This window comes from Grampus griseus (genome assembly GCF_964374135.1).
Source record: "Grampus griseus genome assembly, chromosome: 9".
NCBI classification, from domain to species: Eukaryota; Metazoa; Chordata; class Mammalia; order Artiodactyla; family Delphinidae; genus Grampus; species Grampus griseus.
Window position 1 is genome coordinate 104047480 of NC_139003.1, and position 27067 is coordinate 104074546.

Sequence of the window (27067 nt, forward strand, 5' to 3'; positions counted from 1 at the left end):
TCAACTGCACAAGGAACATTTCCCAGGTTAGATTGCATCTTGTGTCACAAATCAAGCCTCAGTAAATTTATGAAAATTGAAATCATATCAAGCATCTTTTCCAACCAGCACTGTGAGATTAGAAATCAATTGCAGGGAAAAAAAACATGAAAAACGCAAACACATGGAGGTGAAATAATACTTTACAAAATAACCAAGAGATCACTGAGGAAATCAAAGAGGAAATTAGAAAATACCTAGAGACAAATGACAAGGAAAATACAATGATCCAAAACCTATGGGAGCCAGCAAAAGCAGTTCTAGGAGAGGAGTTTATAGCAATACAATCCTACATCAACAAACAAGAAACATCTCAAATAAACAATCTAACCTTACACCTAAAGGAACTAGAGAAAGAAGAACAAACAAAGCCCAAAGTTAGTAGAAGGAAAGAAATCATAAAGATCAGAGCAGAAATAAAAGACATAGAAACAAAGAAAACAATAGCAAAGATCGATAAAACTAAAAGCTGGTTCTTTGCGAAGGTAAATAAAATTGAAAAACGTTTAGCCAGACAAATCAAGAAAAAGAGGGAGAGGACTCAAATCAATAAAATTAGAAATGAAAAAGGGGAACTTACAATGGACACTGCAGAAATACAAAACATCATGAGACTACTACAGGCAACTCTAGGCCAATAAAAGGGACAACCTGGAAGAAATGGACAAATTCTTAGAAAGGTATAACCTTACGGACTGAACAAGGAAGAAATAGAAAATATGGACAGACCAATCACAAGAAATGAAATTGAAAGTGTGATTCAAAATCTTCCAACAAACAAAAGTACAAGGCCAGATGGCTTCAAAAGTGCATTCTATGAAACATTTAGAGAAGAGTTAACATCCATCCTTCTCAAACTCTTCCAAAGTATAGCAGAGGGAGGAATGCTTCAAAACTCATACTACAAGGCCACCATCACCGTGATACCAAATCCAGACAAATGTACTACAAAAAAGAAAATTACAGACCAATATCACTGATGAATATAGATGCAAAAATTGTCAACAAAATGCTAGCAAACAGATTCCAACAACACATTAAAAGGAGTATACACTATGATCAAGTAGGATTTATCCCAGGGATGCAAGGGTTCTTCAATATATATAAATGAAACAATGTGACACACCATATTAACAAACTGAAGAACAAAAAGCATATGATCATCTCAATAGATGCAGAAAAAGTTTTTGAAAAAATTCAACACCAATTTATGATAAAAACTCTCCAGAAACTGGGCACACAGGGAACCTACCTCAATATAATAAAGGCCATATACAACAAACCCACAGCAAACACCATTTTCAATGGTGAAAAATTGAAAACATTTCCTCTAAGATCAGGAAGAAGACAAGGATGTCCACTCTCACCACTATTATTCAACATAGTTTTGGAAGTCCTAGACACAGCAATCATAGAAGAAAAACAAATTAAAGGGATACAAATAGGAAAAGAAGAAGTTAAACTGTCACTGTTTGCAGATGACATAACACTGTACATAGATAATCCTAAAGATGTCACCTAAAAACTACTAGAGCTAATCAGTGAGTTTGGTTAACTGGCAGGATATAAAATTAATGCACAGAAATGTCTTGCATTCCTATATACTAACAATGAATGATCAGAAAGAGAAATTAAGGAAACAATCTCATTCATCATTGCAAAAAAATAATATAATACCTAGGATTAAACCTACCTAATGAGACAAAAGACCCATACTCCAAAAACTATAAGACACATGAAAGGAATCAAAGATGACAAAAACAGATGGAGAGATATACCATGTTCTTGGATTGGAAGAATCAATATTGTGAAAATGACTATACTACCCAAAGCAATCTACAGTTTCAATGTAACCTCTATCAAATTACCAATGGTATTTTTTACAGAACTAAAATTAAAAATCTTAAAATTTGTATGGAGACACAAAAAACTCCAAATAGCCAAAACAGTATTAAGGGGGAAAAAATGGAGCTGGAGGAATCAGACTCCCTGACATCAGAATATACTACGAAGTGACAGTAATCAAGACAATATGGTAGTGGCACAAAAACAGAAATATAGATGAATGGAACAGGATAGAAACCCCAGAAATAAACCCATGTACCTATGATCACCTAATCTATGACAAAAGAGGCAAGGATACACAATGGAAAAAAACAAAGTCTCTTCAATAAGTGATGCTGGGAAAACGGGACAGCTACATGTAAAAGAATGAAATTAGAACACTCCCTAACACCATACACAAAAATAAACTCAAAATAGATTAGAGACCTAAATGTAAGACTGGACACCACAAAACTCTTAGAGGAAAACATAGGAAGAACACTCTTTGACATAAATCACAGCAAGATCATTTTTGACCCACCTCCTAGAGTAATGGAAATAAAGACAAAACAAAGAAACAAACAAACAAAAAAACAAATGGGACCTAATGAAACTTAAATGCTCTTGCAGAGCAAAGGAAACCATAAACAAGATGAAAAGACAACCCTCAGAATGGGAGAAAACATTTGCAAACAAATCAACAGACAAAAGAGTAATCTCCAAAATATATAGACAGCTCATGAAACTCAATATTAAGAAAAGAAACACCCTAGCTCTTTTGTTAAAGCTTCTGCTTTGGCACCAAGATCTCTCCTCCTGCCCATCACCGCTCCTATGGCTCATAGCCACCTTGTCTTCTTCCAGCTGACTTTATATTTTCAAAGTTGAGGGAGAAGGCATCTAAAGCCTTCAAATGCCATAGAAAACTTCTGTCATATTATTCAGCAGCAAGCTTAGCAGAAATTTCTCATCCTTTCCAGAATATAACTGTCAATCAGTTAGTAGAAAAACATTTAAAATGTAATTAAATTATTGAGGGGTTGCCTTCAAAATGGTGGAGGAGTAAGACATGGAGATCAACTTCCTCCCCACAAATACATCAGAACTACATCTACATATGGAACAACTCCTACAGGACACCTACTGAACACTGGCAGAAGACCTCAGACTTCCCAAAAGACACCCTCAGGTGACTTACATGCAGATACAGGGCCAAATCCAGAGCTAAACCCCAGGAGCTGTGCGAACAAAGAAGATAAAGAGAAATTTCTCTCAGCAGCCCCAGGAGCTGCAGATTAAATCTCCACAAGCAACTTGATGAAACCTGCATCTGTGGAATACCTGACTAGATAACAAGTCATCCCAAAATTGGACTGTGGGAGCAACGGTAGACTTGGGATTGGCTGTCTGCATCTAATTTATTTCTGGTTTTATGTTTATCTTAGTTTAGTACTTAGAGCTTATTATCATTGGTATATTTGTTTATTGATTTGGTTTCTCTATTCCTTTTTTAATTTATATATATGTATATATTTTTTCTTTTGCACTTTTTGTGAGTGTGTATGTATATGCTTCTTTCTGTGATTTTGTCTGTAAGCTCTGGTTTTGCCATTTGTCCTGAGTTCTCAGTGTCCATTTTTCGTTTTTATCTTTTTTGTTTTTTGTTTTAGTATAGTTGTTAGCGCTTGTTATAATTGGTGGATTTGATTTTTTGTTTAGTTGCTCTCTTCTTTTTCTTCCTTTTTTAAAAATAATTTTCATTTTTATATTTTTAATATATTTATTCTATTTTAATAAGTTTATATTATATTATTTATTTTCTTTCTTTATCTCTTTTTCTCCATTTTCTTCTGAGCCGTGTGGCTGACAGGGTCTTGGTGCTCTGTCTGGGTGTCAGGCCTAAGCCTCTGAGGTGGGAGAGCCAAATTCAGGACCTTGGTCCACCAGAGACCTCCCAGCCCCACATAATATTAAACAGTGAAAGTTCTCCCAGAGATCCCCATCTCAATGCTAATACCCAGCTCCACTCAACGACCAGCCAGCTACAGTGCTTCACACCCTCTGTCAAACAACTAGCAAGACAGGAAGACAAACCCACCTATTAGCAGAGAGTCTGCCTAAATTCACTCCAAAATACACCACCAGACCTGGTCCTGCCCACCAGAAAGACAAGATACAGTCTCATCCACCAGAACACAGGCACTAGTCCCCTTCACCAGGAAGCCTACACAAACCACTGAACCAACCTTACCCACTAGGAGCAGACACCAAAAACAATGGGAACTATGAACCTGCAGCCTGTGAAGCGGAGATCCCAAACACAGTAAATTAAACAAAATGAAAATACAGAGAAATACACAGCAGATGAAGGAGCAAAGTAAACAACAGACAAATCAAACAAATGAAGAGTAAATAAGGAATCACCCGAAAAACAATTCAGAGTAATGATAGTAAAGTTATCCAAAATCTTGGAAACATAAGGGAGAAAATACAAGAATGGTTTAAAAAGAACCTAAAACCTAAGAGCAAACAAACAATGATGAACAACACAATAAATGAAGTTAAAAGTTCTCTAGAAGGAATCAATAGCAAAATAACTGAGGCAGAAAAACGGATAAGTGATCTGGAAGATAAAATAGTGGAAATAAGTACTGCAGAACAGAATAAATTTTAAAAAATGAAATGAATTGACGACAACTTCAGAGACCTCTGGGGCAATATTAAATGCACCAACATTCAAATTATAGGGGTCCCAGAAAAAGAAGAGAAAAAGAAAGGGACTGAGAAAATATTTGAAGAGATTATAGTTGAAAACTTCCCTAACATGGGAAAAGAAACAGTCAATCAAGTCCATGAAGTGCAGAGAGTCCCATACAGGATAAATCCAACGAGAAACATGCTGACACATATTAATCTAACTATCAAAAATTAAATACAAAGAAAAAATATTAAAAGCAACAAGGAAAAGCAACAAATAACATGCAAGGGGATCCCTGTAAGGTTAACAGCTGATCTCTCAGCAGAAACTCTGCAAACAAGAAGGGAGTGGCAGGACATAATTAAAGTGATGAAATGGAAAAAACTACAACCAAAATTATTCTAACCAGCAAAGATCTTATTCAATTTGGACAGAGAAATTAAAACCTTTACACATAAGCAAAAGCTAAGAAAATTCAGAACCACCATACCAGCTTTACAACAAATACTAAAGGAACTTCTCTAGGCAGGAAACACAACAGAAGGAAAAGGCTTACAATAAGAAACCCAAAACAATTCAGAGAATGGTAATCTGAACATACATATTGATGACTACCTTAAATGTATATGGATTAAATGAACCAGCCAAAAGACATAGACTGGCTGAATGGATACAGAAACAAGACATCTACATATGCTATCTACAAGCGACTGACTTCAGACCTAGGGATACATACAGACTGAAAGTGAGGGGGTGGAAAAATATATTCCATGTAATTGGAAAGCAAAAGAAAGCTGGAGTAGCAATTCTCATATCAGACAAAAGAGACTTTAACATAAAGATTATTGCAAGAGACAAAGAAGGACACTACATTATGATCAATGGATCAATCCAAAAAGAAGATATAACAATGGTAAATATTTATGCACCCAACATAGTTGTACCTCAAAACATAAGGCAACAGCTAACAGCCATAAAAGGGAGCATTTACAGTAACACAATCATAGTAGGGGACTTTAACACACCACTTTCACTGAAGGACAGATCATCCAAAATGAAAATAAAAAAGGAAAAACAAAATTTTAATGATACATTAAACAAGATGGACTTAATTGATATTTATAGGACATTCAGCCCCAAAACAGCAGAACACACTTTCTTCTCAAGTGCTCACTGAACATTCTCCAGGATGGAACATATCTTGGCTCACAAATCAAGCCTTGGTAAATTTAAGAAAATTGAAATTGTATTATCTTTCCCGACCACAACGCTATGAGACCGGATATCAAATACAGGAAAAAATCTGTAAAAAATACAAAGACGTGGAGGCTAAACAATACACCACTAAAAACTGAAGATATCACTGAAGAAAACAAAGAGGAAATCAAAAAATACCTAGAAACAAATGACAATGAAAACACAACAACCCAAAACCTATGGGATGCAACAAAAGCAGTTCTAAGAGGGAAGTTTATGGCAATACAATCCCACCTCAAGAAACAAGAAACATCTCAAATAAACCACCTAATCTTACACCTAAAGCAATTAGAGAAAGAAGAACAAAAAAACCCCAAAGTTAGCAGAAGGAGTGAAATCATAAAAATCAGATCAGAAATAAATGAAAAAGAAATGAAGGAAATGATAACAAAGATCAATAAAACTAAAAGCTGGTTCTTTGAGAAGATAAAGAAAATTGATAAACCATTAGCCAGACTCATGAAGAAAAAAAGGGAGAAGACTCAAATCAATAGAATTAGAAATGAAAAAGAAGTAACAACTGACACTGCAGAAATACAAAAGATCATCAGAGATTACTACAAGCAACTCTATACCAATAAAATGGACAAGCTGGAAGAAATGGACAAATTCTTAGAAATGCACAACGTTCCAAGACTGAACCTGGAAGAAATAGAAAATATAAGCAGACCAATCACAAGCACTGAAATTGAAACTGTGATTCGAAATTTTCCAACAAACAAAATCCCAGTACCAGATGGCTTCACAGGCAAATTCTATCAAACATTTAGAGAAGAGCTAACACCTATCTTTCTCAAACTCTTCCACACTGTAGCAGAGGGAGGAACACTCCCAAGCTCATTTGATGAAGCCACCATTACCCTTATATCAGAACCAGATAAAAATGCCACAAAAAAAGGAAACTACAGGCCAATATCACTGATGAACATAGATGCAAAAATCTTCAACATAATACTAGCAAACAGAATTCAGCAGCACATTAAAAGGTTCATATTCCATGATCAAGTGGGGTTTATCCCAGGAATGTAAGGATTCTTCAATATATGCAAATCAATCAATGTGATAAACCATATTAACAAATTGAAGGAGAAAATCCATATGATCAGCTCAATAGATGCAGAGAAAACTTTCAACAAAATTCAACACCCATTCATGGCAAAAACTATCCAGAAAGTAGGCATAGAGGAACTTACCTCAACATAATAAAGGCCATATAAGACATACCCAGAGCCAACATAGTACTCAATGGTGAAAAACTGACTATTTCCACTAATATCAGGAACAAGGCAAGGTTGCCCTCTATCACCATTATTATTCAACATAGTTTTGGAAGTCCTAGCCATGGCAATCAGAGAAGAAAAGGAATCAAAATTGGAAAAGAAGAAGTAAAACCATCACGGTTTGCAGATGACATGATACTATACATATAAAAGCCTAAAGATGCTACCAGACAACTACTAGAGTTACTCAATGAATTTGGTAAAGTAGCAGGATACAAAACTAATGCACAGAAATCTCTTGCATTCCTGTACACTAATGACAAAAAATCTGGAAGAGAAATTAAAGAAACACTCCCATTTCCATTGCAACAAAAACAATAAAATACCTAGGAATAAACCAACCTAGGGAGACCAAAAACCTGATGAACGAAATTAAAGATGATACAAACAGATGGAGAGATGTACCATGTTCTTGGATTGGAAGAATCAACATTGTGAAAATGACTATACTACCCAAAGCAATCTACAGATTCAATGCAATCACTATCAAACTATTAATGGCATTTTTCACAGAACTAGAACAAAAAAAATTCACAATTTTTATGGAAACACAAAAGAGCCCAAATAGCCAAAAGCAATCTTGAGAAAGAAAAATGGAGCTGGAGGAATCAGGCTCTCTGACTTCAGACTATAGTACAAAGCTACAGTAATCAAGACAGTATGCTACTGGCACAAAAACAGAAATCTAGATAAATGGAACAGGATAGAAAGCCCAGAGATAAACCCTCGCACCTATGGTCACCTTATTTTTGATAAAGGAGGCAAGAATAACAATGGAGAAAAGACAGCCTCTTCAATAAGTGGTGCTGGGAAATTGGACAGCTACATGTAAAAGAATGACATTAGAACACTCCCTAACACTATACACAAAAATAAACTCCAAATGGATTAAAGACCTAAATGTAAGACCAGACACTAGAAAACTCTTAGAGGAAAACATAGGCAGAACACTCCATGACATTAATCACAGCACTATCCTTTTTGATCCACCTCCTAGAGAAATGGAAATAAAAACAAAAATAAACAAATTGGATCTAATGAAACTTAAATGCTTTTACACAGCAAAGGAAACTGTAAACAAGATGAAATGACAACCCTCAGAATAGGAGAAAGTACTTGCATATGACAAAGGATTCATCTCAAAAATTTACAAGTAGCTCATGCAGCTCAGTATCAGAAAAACAAAAAACCCAATCCAAAAATGGGCAGAAGACCTAAATAGACATTTCTCCAAAGAAGATATACAGATTGCCAACAAACAAATGAAAGTATGCTCAATATCATTAATCATTAGAGAAATGCAAATCAAAACTACAATGAGGTACCATCTCATACCAGTCAGAATGGCCATCATTAAAAAATCTGCAAACAATAAATGCTGGAGAGGGTGTGGAGAAAAGGTAACCCTCTTGCACTGTTGATGAGAATGTAACTTGATACAGCCACTATGGAGAACGATATGGAGCTTCCTCCAAAAACTAAAAATAGAACTACCATATGACCCAGCAATCCCACTACTGGGCATATACCCTGAGAAAACCATAATTCAAAAAGAGTCATGTACCACAGTGTTCATTGAAGCACTATTTACAATAGCCAGGACATGGAAACATCCTAAGTGTCCACTGACAGATGAATGGATAAAGAAGATGTGACACATATATACAATGGAATATTACTCAGCCATAAAAAAGAAATGAAATGGAGTTATTTGCAGTGAGGTGGATGGACCTAGAGTCTGTCATACAGAGTGAAGTAAGTCAGAAAGAGAAAAACAAATATGGTATGCTAACACATATATACGGAATCTAAAAAAAAAAAAACAATGTTCTGTAGAACCTAGGGGCAGGACAGGAATAAAAACACAGACATAGAGAATGGACTTGAGGACATGGGGAGGGGGAAAGATAAGCTGGGATTAAGTGGGAGAGTGGCTTGGACATATATACACTACCAAATATAAAATAGATAGCTAGTGGCAAGCAGCCTCATAGTACAGGGAAATCAGCTCGGCGCTTTTTGTCCACCTAGAGGGGTGGGATAGGCAGTGTTGGAGGGAGATCCAAGAGGGAGGCTGCTCAGTATCACTAATTATTTGACAAATGCAAATCAAAACTTCAAAGAGGTATCACCTCACACCAGTTAGAATGGGCATAATCAGAAAATCTACTTACAAAAAATGCTGGAGAGGATGTGGAGAACAGGGAACACTCTTGCACTGTCAGTAGGAATGTAAATTGATACAGCCACTATGGAGAACAGTATGGAGGTTCCTTAAGAAACTGAAAATGGATTTACCATATGACCCAGCATTCTCACTTTTGGGCATATACCCTGAGAAAGCCATAATTCAAAAAGAGTCATGTAGCACAATGTTCACTGCAGCACTATTTACAATAGCCAGGTCATGGAAGCAGCCTAAATGCTCATCGACAGATGAATGGAGAAAGAAGATGTGGTACATATATACAATGAAATATTATTCAGCCGTAAAAAGGAATGAAATTGGGTCATTTGCAGAGACGTGGATGGACCTAGAGACTGTCATACACAGTGTAGTAAGTCAGAAAGAGAAAAACAAATATTGTGTATTAACACATATATATGGAATCTAGAAAAATGATACAGATGAACTAGTGTGCAAGATAGAAATAGAGACATAGATGAAGAGAATAAATGTATGGACACCAAGGGGGGGAAGAGTGTGCTGGGTCGTGGTGGTGGGATTAATTGCAAAATTGGGATTGACATATATACGCTAATGTGTTTAAAATAAATAACTAATAAGAATCTGCTGTATAAAAAAATAAATAAAATAAAATTCAAAAAATAAATAAAAACTGTATCCAACAAAGGTCCACATCTTGTTGATATGTCTAGAAGTACCTCCAATGATAGGGTGTTTACCCATCACACAGCTGGAGTTTGCAATTCCTAGTATATTTCTTCATGCCTTGATCAAAATATGCTCCCATTGAGAATACTAGCTTCAGAAAGACATGGGAGACCAACTAAACATAATGTGCAGACCCAGTTTAGATGTTGGTTCAAATAAACCAGTGAAAAAGATATTTTTGAGACAATTAGGGAACTTTGATTATGGTCTATATACCAAGGAATCGTTCATTTCATTGGGTGTGATAATGGCTATGGGGTCATGTAAGATAACCCTGCTGTCCATAACAGTGAAATAGGAAGTTGTGTGATGACAGGATGTCTGGGATTTGTTTTAAAATATTTGAACAAAGTGAAAAAAAAAAAACAACAGATGACATAAATAAATAAATAAATATAATGAGGCTAAAGAAATCTATTTCAATGACTTGTTTAAGATTTCGAAACTGAAGCTAAATTCAGCCTCTGGGCCCGAACACTGAATTAACTCTTGGAGACAGAGTTTTGGGTGAAGTAGAAAAGAATTGCTTTATTGCTTTGCCAGGCAAAGGGGGCCACAGAAATTGTAAATGCAGGAACTAAGAATTAAGAACTTTCTTCATGTGCTAAATAATGAAGCAATGTGAGAATCCCGTGAAGGTGATGAGGGAAGAGTAGTATGGGATTCACATGAGAAATCAAGCAGGTATTGGAAAAAGAGAAATTTGATGTGAAAAAACCAGAAAGTATTCCCCTAGAGAAAGTTCTGATAGACCCACGAGCTGCTTACTGAGAAGGAACCACACCAGCTGCTTACTGAGAAGGAACTACGACAGCATTTCCTAAACTGACTTCTCAGGAAAGAACTTCAATCATATCAGCTGCTTCATGAAAAATACAGGTTTCCAAGGTGCAAATTCTGCAGACAATATTTCAGTCTTGGAGGTTGGCTTTTGCACATCAGCACATCCCATTTCTCCTAGACTCTGAATAAAACATTAGAAGCACCTTGAGCTTCTTTAGCTTGGCATTTCTCAAAACAGTTTGGCTACTAACACTTTATTAAAGAGTTAAGCTATGTTAATATACCACGACACCAATGTCCCCAGGAGTCCCCTTTTGAAAATCAAATTGTTGCAAGGACAGGTGAGATGCTCAGGAGTCCAGATTTCCCTTCCTGAGGCCATGGAGGGATTACAATTCTAGGCTCTTAATTAGGTTGAGCCATTGGAATACACTCTGGATGATGGCATGTGAGTAAGAGTGAGGTAGCCCTATGTATCCAGCAGGACATTAATGCATCTCAGATGTTCAACTGAAGAGAATCGAATGGAGGGAACACTTATAGAGACATGGGCAAGGGTAAGACAGCAACAGGTGATGGGGAAGCATCCGAGGGATAGATGACCAGGGAGAGGTTATCACCCAGCTCTGAGGAGGGAAGGGAGCAGCGATATTGGAACCTGGTGTAAACATAGCCATGGGACCAGAGCCGCCACTTACAGGTCACGCCGCTGCTTAGAGGTGGCTGTTAGGAATACATGCACATGTAACCCAACCTCTTTCTCTCCTGCCCTCTGACATTCCATCAGTGCCTCCCACTGGCTGAACCCAGCTGGAAGCCAGAGGTGAATGGGGACCACACCGGAGCTCTGGGTGGAAGGCGACTTCCACCCCTCTTCCTCCCGTGATCTTTCATAACCTTCTTTCCATCCTTGCATGGCATTGTTTTCAAGATGGCAGCAGCACAGAGTGGAAGGGACCGTTCTGATCATCACCCACTGGAACTGCAACCCATGTCGATGTGAGCCAAATGAGAGATAAACTTTGCTGTAATAAGCTCCTGAGTCTTTACTTTTACATCAGCTCATGTTAATTGCCTTGGTGAATATACTAATCAAGGGGCTTCCCTGGTGGTTCAGTGGTTGAGAGTCCGCCTGCCGATGCAGGGGACACGAGTTTGTGCCCCGGTCCGGGAAGATCCCACATGCCTCGGAGCGGCTGGTCCCGTGAGCCATGGCTGCTGAGTCTGCGCGTCCGGAGCCTGTGCTCCGCAACGGGAGAGGCCACAACAGTGAGAGGCCTGCGTACCGCAAGAAAAAAAAAAAAATTATACATATATATATATATATATATACACACACACACACACACACACACACACACTAATCAAGAAGTTGGTAGTGGATCCTTGACAAACAGCCTTTGCAATTACCATATATATGTATTTCTTAATCAGATCTATACTAATCTGTGTACTAATTTAATTCAGTTGTATAGGTTTGTTCATATCACATGACTTCTTTTGTCATCTTCCTAAGGCCTCTGAGAGTTGTGATAAACACCTGCGTAAATACACACCCATCAAAATTGTGATGCCCAAAGTGGGAAAACCAATGAAACGATATCCTTTCGAGAATGTTACCTTAGCCAGATATATTTCTGCCTAGATGTTTTACGTGCTACAAGTGCAATTTTGAAAGAATGAATGCAGATTTCGTCAAAACAATGCTGGATAGAAGGCTTACTATCAGATATTTCTCCTAACTAGTTATAGTTAGTAGAAAGATACAGTAATCTACTACTTATCGCCTGCCATAATTTTAGACTCTTCAAAATTAAACTATCCTGATGTCATTTAATGAATGAAAAGTGTGGGTGGGACTGCATTTATAAAGAAAATTACCCAAATTTAAAAAAATCCCAGCCCTTTTTGACCATCTGCTATTATCCAGATTTCACACTTACATAAAATTTAAAAGTGCTTGCAAATTGTAAACCCTGAGGGTTAAAAGAATAACATGATTTACCTGTAGGCAAACTAAAGGATAAAGATGCACCTTCATCTAACTGAGAGCTGACACTCTCTGCTCTAGAGCACACTGTCCACCACCACCGCTGCCTTGATGTATTACTCTTTTGCGGCCAAAGTTGGTTTATCCTGTGCAATATTTTACTGCATAGTATTTCTCATTTGATTTTTATTATGCATTCAGAACGCTTCCTCTCTGAATGTTGTTCAATGAAATATTTATAACATTGCAGACCATTAAATAAACAAGAAATCCCATTCTGGGTTTGTCTGCCCTCTGCAAACCTTTTATTTCAGCAAAGTTCATTCCCTGGAAGACCTCACAGCACCCAGAGAATGGGCCGCCTTTGGCAATGCCCTTTCTTTGCTGCTCATTCTTTATTTACATCATGCAAACCGGTATTGAAAGCTAAATAAAAGTGCATTACAAACATGCCAGCTGAATATGTAGTCATATTTTGCCATATTTGATTTAGATTATCCTTAAGGAGCAAAACCATAGATACATGTGAAGTTTCATTCAAACCCAACCTCAATTTTCTCTCTCTGGGGAAGAAATCACAAAGTCAAAAATTGGTAAACAGCATATTTATACTCTTGAAACACCATATACTATTAAAAGTGTGTTTTTAAAATTATGTACATGGTAGCATATTGTATAAATTGTTCTGTATTTTTAAAACCCAAATCATTTATTTATGTGTTGTACATGTTGATGCATCTTGATTTAATTCATTCAGCTTAGCTACTGCTTACAATTCCGTAATCTGAAAACTGAGAACATTCCAAGAAATTTTTGTCTTGTGTACATGAATGAATAATGTGGCCGTTTATTGTGAAGTAAAACTATGGAGGAGAGAAGGAAACTATGGAGGTAGAGATTAGGAGATTATTGGATATGTTTTATATCCTTATTAGACACACAGATGGAGGAGGCAGCTGGATCTGGGCATCTGGAAGTCCGAGAGCAGCGGGATTGGTGTTAAAAGGAAGAAAGGAATTGACAGAGAAAAGGAATTTAAATAACGGAATGGTCTAGAGAGAAATTCCAGATAAGGGACAAAAGATGTTCAGTTTCCTGAGGACTAGAAAATCTAATATTTAGAGATCAAGAAGAATTCAAGAAGATGGGAAGCTGGCTGTCAGGTGGGAGGAAAACCATCCGTGACACTTATGTTTGTGCATGCTTGTGTGTGTGTGTGTGTGCGTGTTTCTGCAGCCCCGATTTTGTTCTGCCGTCCACCTGGCCATCGCTGTAACTGTTCCACGTGGTTTAAATTACCATAGCTTCACTGTCAATCCTGAAATCCTTCTCTCTCTTGCAGCCAAATCCCTCTTCCTTACTTTGTTTTACAAGTGGTTTAACTGTGCTTTGATATTTCTATTAAATGTTATTGGCTCTTTTGAGTCAATTTTCATGCATCTTTCCTCACATTTTCCAAAACTTTATTTCACTGTCCTGCATTATTGTGACTTTCTTGCCATTTAAAGATGATATTATAGCTCAACACAATGCCAGGTCATGATTGTGCTCTCTGAGGGCAAATTATAATGTTCTCATGCCTTGGGCACCACTTGATTATGGACCATGGCATACAGATGGTAATAAGAGATTTAAATACAATGTTCATGGTATTTGTAGCCATTAAATAGATAACCTAATCACTTCATAATAATACCTCATGTGGAAGACAATAAATTATTTCATTGTTCTCTTGTTGGCTATAAAATAATAATTTTCTGTATTTTCCTTCTATTAAATATTAAATATATGGAAGATAATCCATCTGGTCATTTAAATCTGGGTTTATAATATGTCTTCTGTGCATGTACAAGCCTCTTTTTTTTGCTATTTTTTCTTCCATAACTATTTCCAATACATACACTTATTACTTCATCTATCAGTCTTTTATTTAGTGAGGCACTAATACACGGACAGCAAAAATTAATGAGTGAGCTGTCTGGGCCATAATTTTAATTAACCTTCACTGCTTTTATTTTTAGTATTTCTATTTTGAAAGTAAATACTAGATCGTACACACAAAATTATTCCTTAAAACATCATCGCCAGATAAATATAAAGCAAGCACGTGGCATTGTGAGAAAAAAAGATTCTTAAATCAACTGTTGAAAGATTCCTTAAAAGGTTCAAAAGTAGGTACAATGTTAAAACCAGACCCACAAAATATAAAACAAGCATCTTTCACAGCGGGTACACAAATGTTTTGAAGTGTTAGATTTTAGAATGATTAATCATCAGGCAATTAGATATTTAGATAGATTCAATTTTAGAAAAAAAATAATTCTAGATGAATTATCATGAATGAAAATATGAAATACCACGGGAATTGAGAATAGAAAAAGTTTGGCCAGCTCCATGGCTTCTCCCCATGATGTCTTCTTCTCTGCTTCCAGAAGTGATGAGCGCTATAGTCAATCTAAGCCTCGACTTCCTGCCTTTGAAATGGACCAAAATGCCTCTGTTAAGAACCACAATAATCTCTAATACACACTGTCTCAACTATGATATTGGCCAAAACTAAAAGTACTTCATTAAGGATGGAAAAATAAAGACCAGTAGTAGGGAAAATACAGCAAATCAAAGGAAAGAGATTGCTGGGGGTCCATGGGTCAATTTCATAACTGATGATATGAGATATAAGAAGAATGAAATGTCTTCTTATCAACAATAGCTTTAGTGAAGGGTTTGTTTGAAAATGGCCAAAGGGCCCCCAAATTGCAGGCCTCCTGGCTGGGAGCCTGGTCTGCATGGCTAAGAAAGACTGTTTCTGCTTTCAGGGATTCTCCAACAGTAGGTGTTTCAACACCTAATTCAGGTTATTCTTCCAAATTGAGAAAAAATGTAACTTAATGCGTACTTGGTTAAGGGCTGGGGAGAGTCACTCTAGAGCACTGGTCCTTAACAGGGGTGATTTTGCTCCCCTGCATGCCCACCAGAGGACAGGGAGTAACAGCTGGAAACATTTCTGGTTGTCACGACTGTGGGATCACTACTGGCATCTAGTGGGTAGAGGCCAGGGACGCTGCTAATCGTCTTAGGACGTACAGGTGAATTACTGTACACCCTCATGGTGTACAGTAATTCACCTCCATGGTGAATTACTACCCAGTCCAAGGTGTCAGTGGTGTCCAGATTGAGACACCCTATTCTACAGAATTCCTCCACAGGGACAGGTGGGATCATATGGTTTCCCTCCAACAAACATCAAATGCAAAAATCAGAACCAAGATCCCTCTTAGAAATGGAGTAGATTAAGAACAAATGAGTTTATAAATGAAAATTTACTACAAATTTGCATTATCAGAAAGATTAAAGAGGATGCTGCACTCGTTTAAAAAAACAGAGCAGTGAAATCTGAAGAGGATGTCAAGAGGTAAGAAACAACTTAGGAAAATATTCTCAGTAAAAACAAACAAACATGGTCACCAAATGAATGCAAGTAATGGTGGCCATGGTGGTCAAATGAGAGGTTGAAGAAAGTATAGCCAGTTTGTTAAAATTGATGGCCCTAGAGCTTGTCAGGGGACATTAAAGACAATTACGAAAGTATAAAAATAGGAGATAAACCAAACATAGAGGATATATAGACACATATATGTATATATACATACTTCTGGAAGCAAGAAAGAGCAGAAGGAAGAAATATAATGCTTAAATACATGACAGGAGGGAAATATTAAAGAGAAATTCTTGAATCTTTAGATCAAAAAAGTTGAGAGATTACTGGGTGAAATTAATTATTTTGAAGAAAGTGTTTTCAAATTCCATAACCCATTTGGGAAACAAATCAAAAGGAAAAGTAATTAGACTTTTTCTATGAAATATTTAGTGCAGAGAGGCAATTCCAGGACAACAATTACACCCCTTGGTATGGTGGTTGCAACAACTAGTGAGAAGGTACATGATGGACGTCTTGCCTGGTGCCTGCCCAGTGCCCAGGGCACTGGGTGTTGAAAAGAACTGTTGATGTTTCAGGTAGAAAGTGACTGAGGCTCTGAGGACTGCACTTTGCCCCAAAGTGAATGACGTTCCATTGAATGACTTTGATTCTGGGAATGACAGAATCACTTCATTACTTTGAAAAATAACTCTGGCAGCAGAATTGAAAAAGGAAAATCCAGGCTTAAGGAAGGGTAATCGAGAGGATTTTACGAAAATAAGGAAACTGCCTATAAGTTCTTTAACCAAGTCAGTGCAGGGGAAATGGAGAGCAGGGTAGAGATGTGAGCTATTTCAGAAGTGTAATCATAAGACAAATAATTCCAGGTGCAGGAGTGGCAGCTGGGAACGAGATCGGCTTTATATTTTTAAGGTTATAGAGCATTTTTAGATGAAAAAGAAATGCAAGTGTGGTGTCTGAGGAAATAAAATTATATCTTAAACTAGAACATAGGAGAATGATCTTTACTTTATGTTAATAGCTAAGTACTTAGTAAATTTACACAATCAATATTTAGCGTATTCATTTCTGTGCTTAGTCCTGGGGATAGAGAGGCAAAAACACACTCCCCTCCAATTTTTAAAGTATGTGTAAGGATATTGGAGGACACACACACGTGCATAGGAGCATTTTATATGTGCACTGCTAGGCGCCGGATCAGAGGGAAGTGTGCTAAGTGGTGCATAGGTACAGGGCAGTGTGAGAGGGTTACCCGGAGATCACATCTAACCTGCATCCTGAAAAGGAATGGGCCTAGGAGGCAAAACTGAGTGAGGAGGTGAGACCAGGTGGATGGAGTGCGAGGGATAAAGTCGGAGGGACTTAGAACCAGAGACATTCCCAAAATTATTACCTTCCAACTAAATTCTAAAAAAGACTCCACTGGTCATTAACAGCGGGGTTATTCTGAACTCAACAAGATGAGGTAACTTTTTGGTATTATTAGTAGAGATGATTTTCAGCAGCCTTCTCAGCACTAGTTCTAGATACAAAGTAGGATACCACGGGTGCTTTATTTCTTTTATACCAGCGTGTTTTGCTGGCATGAGGATGGACATGATGGTGAAGATGATGGTAAGGGTGACTAGGAGGATGATGGTGGTGATTCTCCACAGTGGGGGTAGTAATAAAAATTAACCCTTATTGGGTGTCTCTGCATAAAAGTCACTGTTCTTAAACTCTCATCCAAGCCTGAAAATAAAAGCACGCATTGAATGATTTCTTATCACAAAGATGATTTAGCTACTGCTGACTCCACCCTGATAAATAAAATGCAGGTTATTATTTTTCAGTTAAAATTTCTTTGCCAGGTTCCCACCTCCCCACCAGTTTCCCAAACAGTGGAATTTGACAACATACATCAAAATTCTCTCTAATTGATAGTATTGGCTGCTTTCTAAAGTCTCTTTTTATGAAGTATAAAACTGGTAAATTAGTGGACATTTCAAAACAATGTAAAATTCCTTTAGCAACTCAAAAGATTCCAGAAATATTATGAGATCAGGTTGCTTTTTCTCAGAATTACTGTCATTTTATTTCCTTATTTCAAATCTGGCAATAATCACATTCACTAGATCTAGAAGTTTCAGATGAGTTGTTCCCCCCATTTTTATGTTTTTCATGTGAAAATTTTAAATTATTCTATGACTTTATTGTAGTCGACCTAAGCCACAGTTCCTTTTTAAAACTTTTTATTAAGTGTCCATCTCCAGATTTCTTCTTTGTTCAGTCTCCTGTGTCTTATGACCATTGAGGGTGGACCATTCACAAGATTGACTTTGGATATTTGCCTTCAGCAATGTTTTATTTCCTACCGTAAATCAACCTAATGTGGTGAAGAAAGGATATCATTAAATTAATGCCTACGCTTCAGGGAGGTACAGCTACACTTTTATTTTGAAGGATTGCCTTAAGGTCAGCCATAATTATCACAGAGATTTTAATAGACATATTTCAACACTCGCTCAATGAAAGGCAGTCTTGGAAGCATAACAGTGTAAATCACAGATACAAGTCTATTCTCTCAGTGAGTATAAAAGAAAACTCATATTATTTTAATATTTAGAGATTCTTTACACTGGCCATGTTTTACTTTTACTTCTTCACCTTCAACTCATTATGGACTGAAAACTTGTGTACCCAACCCCCAAACTCATAAGCTGACACCCAAAACCACAATGTGATAGTACAAGGAGGTGGGCCTTTGGGAGGTGATAAAGTCATGAGGGTGGAGCCCTCATGATGAGATTAGTGTCCTCATAAAAGAGACCCCAGGGAGCTCCCTTGCTCCCTCTGCCACATGAGGACAGAGTGAGAAAACAGTCACCTACCAACAGAAGCAGGTTCTCGCCTGACACTGAATCTGCTTGTTCTTGGACTTGGACTTCCCCACCTCCAGAACTGTGAGAAATAAATTTCTGTTGTTTACAACCCACCTAGTCTATGATACTTCATTACAGTTTGTCCTGAAATGACTAAGATACTCAAAATTTGACTACGAGTACAGATCATGATTATGGCATAACTCGTGTGTATGTGTGCGTGCTCAAGCATTCACAAATGGCAAGCATCTCTGTATTAAGAACTTTTGTTTTCAAAGAGAATTATGATGTTACCAAGAAATAAATCTCTGTTGAGATCAAGTCTCTGAGGTTTGGGATTCTTTTTTTTCTAATGCAACATACGCTAGTGTATCCTGACTAATACACATGCCACATAGGGTCATTGACATTATTCATCACATTAAACAGAGAATACTTACTGAGAGAAGGGTCTGGCCCAGGGGACATGCTCAGTAAATGTCAACTCTTGTTACTACTATTTTTGATTGGGTTGTTTGGTTTTTTTTGATATTGAGCTGCATGAGCTGCTTGTATATTTTGGAGATTAATCCTTTGTCAGTTGCTTCGTTTGCAAACATTTCTCCCATTCTGAGGGTTGTCTTTTCATTTTGTTTATGGTTTCCTTTGCTGTGCAAAAGCTTTTAAGTTTAATTAGGTCCCATTTGTTTATTTTTATTCTCATTGCTCTAGGAGGTGGGTCAAAAAAGATCTTTCTGTGATTTATTTCAAAGGGTGTTCTGCCTATGTCTTCCTCTAAGAGTTTTATAGTGTCTGGCCTTACATTTAGGTCTTTAATCCATTTTGAGTCTACTTTTTTGTATGGTGTTAGGGAGTGTTCTAATTTCATTCTTTTACATGTAGCTGTCCAGTTTTCCCAGTACCACTTATTGAAGAGACTGTCTTTTCTCCATTGTATATACTTGCCTGTTTTGTCATAGATTAGGTGACCATAGGTGCATGGGTTTATCTCTGGGACTATTATTTTTAGTAAAGAGTCTGATATACCGTCCTTTGTTGATAAATAGGTTGTGTCAATTAATGAACTAATGCAGGATCAGCAATTAATCTTGTCATTACAGACGTAAGGTCCTGACAGGGAAGGTGAAACACACTAGCAGACATCACTGGAAAGGGCTTTAACCAAGGGACTATTTACCAGGTAAGGACAGAGTCATGGGAAACCCTTAGGAGATGACCAAGTACCCAGAGACACACTACAGAAGAAATTGTTATACCCCACAGGGCTGATGGGACAAGGGGAGCGGGGCTACTAGGATAAAGAAGAGCTGTAACTGGAAGCAAGAGCTACCTCATGGAGCTGTGGCCTTTGGGTGAGGAAAGACCCTGTTAATCTCCCCTTGGAAGGCAGGCTGCCAGGGGAGTATAAACATCTCATGCTTTCCTCCTGTGCCAGTCTCCTACTGGAGCCCATGGTTCAGGGAAGCTCAGCTGATGCAGCCCAAGGAGGTCGGGAGCACAGAGCAAAGTGTGGTTCAAAAGGGCAAACAGCCCAGTAACAAACAACAGGGGGCGGGGAAGCCTTACACACCATGTGCAACCACCAGAGTTCTGATTCTCAGCACAATGGCCTATTGGAATTCTGATTTTATTCCCCCGGTCTCAGAGAATATTCTTAATTCTCTCTTAGATGGAGGGAAGAGATGAGCAAAGATGACATCAAAGACCATCAAAGGAGAGGGACTGTCTCTCCTGGAGATTTAGGACCATCACCTCATCTGCCAGCTCCCATCTCTTCACTGTGTCTTTTTTTTTTTAGTATTTATTTTATTTTTGGCAGTGTTGGGTCTTAGTTGCGGCACAAAGGATCTTCGTGTGGCATGTGGGATCCTCTCTAGTTTTGGCGCATGGGCTTAGTTGCCCCACGGCATGTAGAATCTTAATTCCCCGACCAGGAATTGAACCCACATGCCCTGCATTGGAAGGTGGATTCTTAACCACAGGACCACCAGGGAATTCTCTTCGCCGTGTCTTGAGAAAGAAGCAATTTAAAAAGTGGAGCAGTGCTTATAATTATTATGACAGTGATCACAAGTTAAGCTCTCGATCCTAACATCTCTACTCACTACAATCTTTTCTTTGGATCCACTGTTTCCACTCCCCTTCTCTGAGCCCTTCACCACATGTCCTAACATGCAACATGTCACCTGCTCTGTTTCCTAAGAAGAGGGCATGTGGAGAATCCTGAGATTTCACATCAGACAACATAGATTTGGACCTAAATTACACAAATCATCATGTAGCTTCTCTTAAAGATGATGTATCTCTGTGAGTCTTCTTTTACTCATTAGTTATAAAGATAGGTGATTGTGAGGATTATGTTCAAGAACTTACACGGTTATTTCCAGTTTACATTTTTTCTTCTTTCAATCTCTCTTCTGTATTACAGAAGAATGACCAAGGAGGCAAAATATAAACATTTTAATAAAAAAAAAATAAATTCATAGGTTAGTCCTTCTTTGAAATAGGTCTGCTCTTCAGAAAAGTATCACTGAAATGGTATTCTTTTAACCAAATATTAGGTGGGTTGCTCTGGGGGGAATCACGTAACAAACAATGGAAACCCAAGAGTTCATTGTTCTTTTGAGGAACCAGTGCACAGAAAGCAGGTCTAGAAGTTTCCTTAGTGGTCCAGGAGTCTCCATGGAGGATGGGGTTTTGGCCAACCCTGCCTTCCCGGTATTATCATGTGCTATCTCGTGAATGAGGCAACCTCAACTCTGATTCATCATCCACCTGCAGGACGGAACCTCTGGGGTCTTAATGCTCCTGGCCATGGTGGGCTGACCCCAGAAGGGGTCAGACTGTCCTGTCTCAGCCTCCCCAGGCCTGGGAGCAAGTATAGTAGTGAATATAGTCCCCACTGCCCTTAGCAGATTACACACTTTAAATTTATTTCCTAAAGGGAAGGTTATTTGGAGGGAAATTCAGAATAATTATGCTGACTCAACCTTAACTGCCAACACTCAAGACAAGTAGTTTAATCTACTCTTGCACGAGAAGTTTGCTAGTGGAAAGCTCAGATACAGGAAATTGGCAGAAATATTCTGAGTTTTCTATTTATAGGAGGCTTGGCAGGAGCAAAGGAGAGAATATATTACTTGAAATATGCTTACTGAGTTTTTTTCTTTAACAACACTGGAAATAGGAAGTACTTATGAAGACTTTTAAAGCCATATAATGACAACTGTAAAAAGTACTCTGTAATGACAGTAGGAGACCCCTTTCTAAAATTATTTGTTAAACCCATATAAGCCTTCATTTCCAAATAACCTGATCAGACTTAGTAATACATTATTGGAGAAAAAAAAAAACCTCATTGAACATGATTATATTTTTTCCACTGTAGGGGAGATTCAGTCTCAGGTTTAATTTTAGTAAATTATCAGGATCCATGGACATTTCCCCATCAATAACTCTTTCAGCACATTATTATTGAAGAGCTACTGTATACTCAGCATCATGCTAAATGAAACAGGGGATAAAGAAGAAACACAAGGCAAGGCTCCCATCTTAGTACAGCCTTTGGTCCTTTGAGGAGATGAACATCGATGTTCAAAAGTCAACCGTGTAAAATCATCCATAATCAGTGTTATAGAACTTTAAAGGTGAGAGAGTCCCACTGCACTGGAGTATACAAGTGACACTCCTCCGAGGTAACTTGGGGTGGCACTTGCTGAGAAATATGAGGAAGTGAAAGAAAGAGACTATTTCACAGGAGACAAATCACCTTAGGAAGTATCACTTCCAGGCCCCCAGACTAAATACTTACAACACGACTACTACTGGCAGGGGTGCATGTTTTGCTGGGTCTTAAAGAGAAAAGTAGTCCTACTGTTCCCAATCCCACTAGTGGCTCTGAATTCAGAGGCCTGGGTGAACAAGGAGGATCTGTTAGTGCTGGTATAGAGGCTCCCAGGGTATGTCTTCCTTTGTGAAATCCCAGGGTATTGTGGTCTCTGTCACTTTGCACTGGATTTGTACCTGAAAACCAAGTGGAACCCCTATCAGCTTCCCAAATCTCCTCCAACTGAAAACCTCCATATAAGCAGTGTGATTATTTTTAACCTTTACTTTTTAAAGAACAGCACTCATATAAAACTGCTACCTGGTATCTAACAGCTTGGCCTGCTTTGAAATTCACGTAATCGGAACAGCTCTTCATGCACTGTTTTGTATCTCCCTTCAAACCTGTAAGATTCTTCTACATTGCATGGGTCTCCAGTTCATTGGTTTCCATTGTTAGGTAACATTCTGTTAATAAATGCACCAGTCTGTATGTCCAATCTACCACTGATGTATATTTGGGTTGTTTCCAAGTTTTGGGGGGTTAATTTGAATAATGCTCCTATGAACATTATTTATTTCCCCCAGTGCACATATTCACATATTCTGTTCTGAAAACACTTAAGACTGAAATTACTGGGTCATAGGATATGTGTATGTTCAGAGTGAAGAAATAATGACTGACTGCTATCCAAAATCATTGTGTAAGTTACAGTCTTACCAATAGGACTCTGGATTCCCACTGATCTACCTACTTACCAAACATTTAGTATTGTCAATTTTTTTTCTTAGTCATCTTGGTGAGTGTGTAGTGTTATCATATTGTAAACTTAACTTTAATTTGCTTTATTACTAAAGAGGTGAATCAGACATTTAAAAAATATTTTTTATTGTTTATATGGATGCCTTATTTTACAAAGCACCACTTCTCCTGCATAGCTTTTCATTGCATTGTGTGTTTTATTGTTGTTGTGATTATAGATTATTTATGTATTCTGGATCCCAATCCTCTGCTGTATGTATTGTAAATACCTTTTACCTGACTATGACTTGATTTTTCTCTCTCTTATCTGTGTCTGCTCTCAAAGAAGGAGCATCATTTTAATGTAGTCATATTCTTCAATCTCTTTCTTTTTAGGCTACACTTTTGTATCTTACTAAAGAAATCTTTGCCTTCCCAAGGTTCATGAAGATATTTGTCTATTTTATCTTGCAAAGCCTTTTTGTTTTTCACTTTGGCTTTACAATCCACCTAGAATTGTTTTCTGTCTTTGTATAAGTTAATAATCAGGTTCATCTGAATTTCATACAGCTATCCACAGGAGAGAAGTAAGCAAGGATTACCAGAACCTGAGGCCAACCCACAAGGAAGAAGCTGCAAGAATAACAACCTGGATTTACTCTTCTCTCTCCCTCTGGTCACATGTCAGGACTCTCACCAGCTGAGATAAAAAGTGATACACTTGAGCTCAGCCTCTCTGGGCAGAGGGCAAAGTGGAAACTGGAGTGTAGATCTGAATGGACAAACCAAAGGTATTTGAAACATCAGGACCACTGCATTATATTAAAGCCAGTCATAAATATTCCTCGAGATGGATCAGATTGGCAAAATAAAGCAGAGCAGTGCGTAATTAGGCAACACATCACCTGCTAAAAAACAGACCATTAAATTATTAAAGTCTTGATGAATAAAATAAAGAATGAATTGCCTAACTATATATTAAGCTGTATATAAGATGTAATGAGATATCTCTACTGGAATCAGAATGTCATCCATTTGTTTTGGGGTTTTGCTTCCAGGAAAAAAAATCTTAATTTCTTCCCCATCATTTTATCCCTATCACCGAACATAACACTAATAGAAATTGCAATTGTATCTATAACACATTCAGAAAACAGCTTTACAATTTGTTTTTGCTCAGAGTTAATAATAAGTTAGTTCTTCAATAGAATCAAGAAAAAAAAAAGCAATCATAGGGCAGAGAAAATAGAAATCTTAAAAGAGATGCGTTGCAATTTTACCCACAGAATTCACCAGCCAAAGGGAGTAAAAATACAAATCTGTGCATTAAAATTACAATAGACACAACAGAGAAAAATCCCGCCAACCTTTCCCCAGTGAATCCCCGGACTCCCCAAAACCCCTTCTGCTCAAGTGGAAGTCCTGAGGTCTCAAACCGTGGTTGTCAAAGTCTGATGTTTGCCCCACAGGCTGGTGCAGCATCTCCTGACTGTGCCTACCCTTCAGGGTAAAGACTCCATGATGCCCTGTGATTTCCCTGAAGCCTTGCTTCCCCGAGTACCCCGGCTCCTATTCAGGCCCCAGGGCTGCCAGGAACATCTGTGTCCCAGGGCTGGTCCCTGGGACACAACCGACCCAGTCCAGTGTTGGAGGATTGGCAGGTAACGAAGGGGCACTCTCCCACCTCACCGTTGACATTTGCAGCCCCCCCCCCCGGGCTGCCCCATGCCCTGCCTGTACCCCAGCAAGACCACCGCCCCTGGAGAGGCCCTACGGGAAGTACCTCTCTGTTTGTGGGGCAATGCTGCTGCGTATCCTTCTGTCCACAGACCCCATCCTTGGTCCCTCGGGTTCTCTATCACTGATTTTCTCCTATTTTCTCTCTGCTTGTTCTTGTCTTCTAAATATTCTTATTTTTGTAACCAAGGCATAATATGAGGCAGAGGAAAACTCTAAAGGTTTGTTCTGTTTATATTTTATGTTATTTCTACGTTTTATTCTAGGTAGTTGCCTCACCTGTTTCTTCTGCACCTGAGCTCTTCCTGCCCCAGACCGGCCTGTTCCTTGTGCAGGAGCTCCCGGTGTGGCCAGATCTGCACAGATTTTCCACTTGCAGAGAGCAGGCTCTGACTTCCCGGGTTTCTAATTAAGACAAAACAAAGCACTAAAACAAACAAGTGAAAGTGAAAGCAAGGGACGCTTCCTGCTCTCTCTTACATCAATGACCCAACACTGATCCAACTAAGAGGATGGGAGCAGAAGCTGGTAACACAGGAGGGTCGCTGCATTGCACAGCGGCTCCAATGACAGTCACGTGGTCAGGACCATGGGACTCTCCCCATCTAAGGGGAGCTGGGCAGATAAGCCCACCGTAGAGGACTCTTGGTTTTGGTAGCCAGAATTTATGATACAGTTTGGTCAACTGCAGTTCTCCCCGGCAGAACCACCCCCTACATGCACACCAAAAGAGAGGAAACATTTTGCTTTTAGGTCTTTTTTAATATAGTTAAAATGGAAATGAATTTTTGAACACAACAGAGAAAGTCTGAGGGTGCTACTTCCAAGTTTATTTCAAAAGACTCAATTGCAGAAGGGGAAAACAAATGAGCTTTTGCTTATTAAACTACTTTGTAAAGTTAAAGAAGCCTGTTGGGGCAATACAGACACCCACTACTTCCCAAGCTCACTAGTCAGTATATCCGGCATAAATGAGGCTCCCCGCTCACAGGTACCAGGGAAAACAATGCATCTGGAAGCCACAGTTCGACTTCTGATTGCTCTGCTAAAACCTTAGAAAGCACTCAGTCTCAATTCAGAGCAAGACATTAGAATATGCAGCCTGAAGTGAAGTATTTGTCCCCAAGTAGCCCCCTCAGAAATTTATAACTTATTCAAACAGGCAAGTACCCAACCTACCCAGAACTCTTGATGATGTACTTTTATCTGGCTCATGGCAACATGCTGTGCACTCAACTGTAACTGTCTTTAATTGTGAAAACACTATAAAATCTGGAAATCTTTCAGGTACTCTTCACTGCCTGGGAGGGTGTTCATGTGGAGATAACAGAGCTTTCTCTTTTCAGTGTCTAGATCAGACCATCTGCTCTCCACAATCAAAAATTCTCTACAACCCCTTGTTCTTCCCAAGCCTGGCATGATTTGGCCTCATTCTCCATTCTCCTTCCTTATTAAAACTGAAGACAGGCCTGCTGACCTATGAATAGAAGGACAAGTGTTAACACCAAGCTTACAAAATGCAGTTCTGCATCAGCTTCATAAGCAGAATAAAGCAACAAATATATATACTCATATCAAATCATATATTTGTCCCTAGACAAGCCTAAGATGGTACCTTCATGGGCCAGGAAATAGGAGGATGGGTAGGATCTTCTCAGAACTCTCTGGGTTATACCTCCCTGCTGCCACCTCAAGG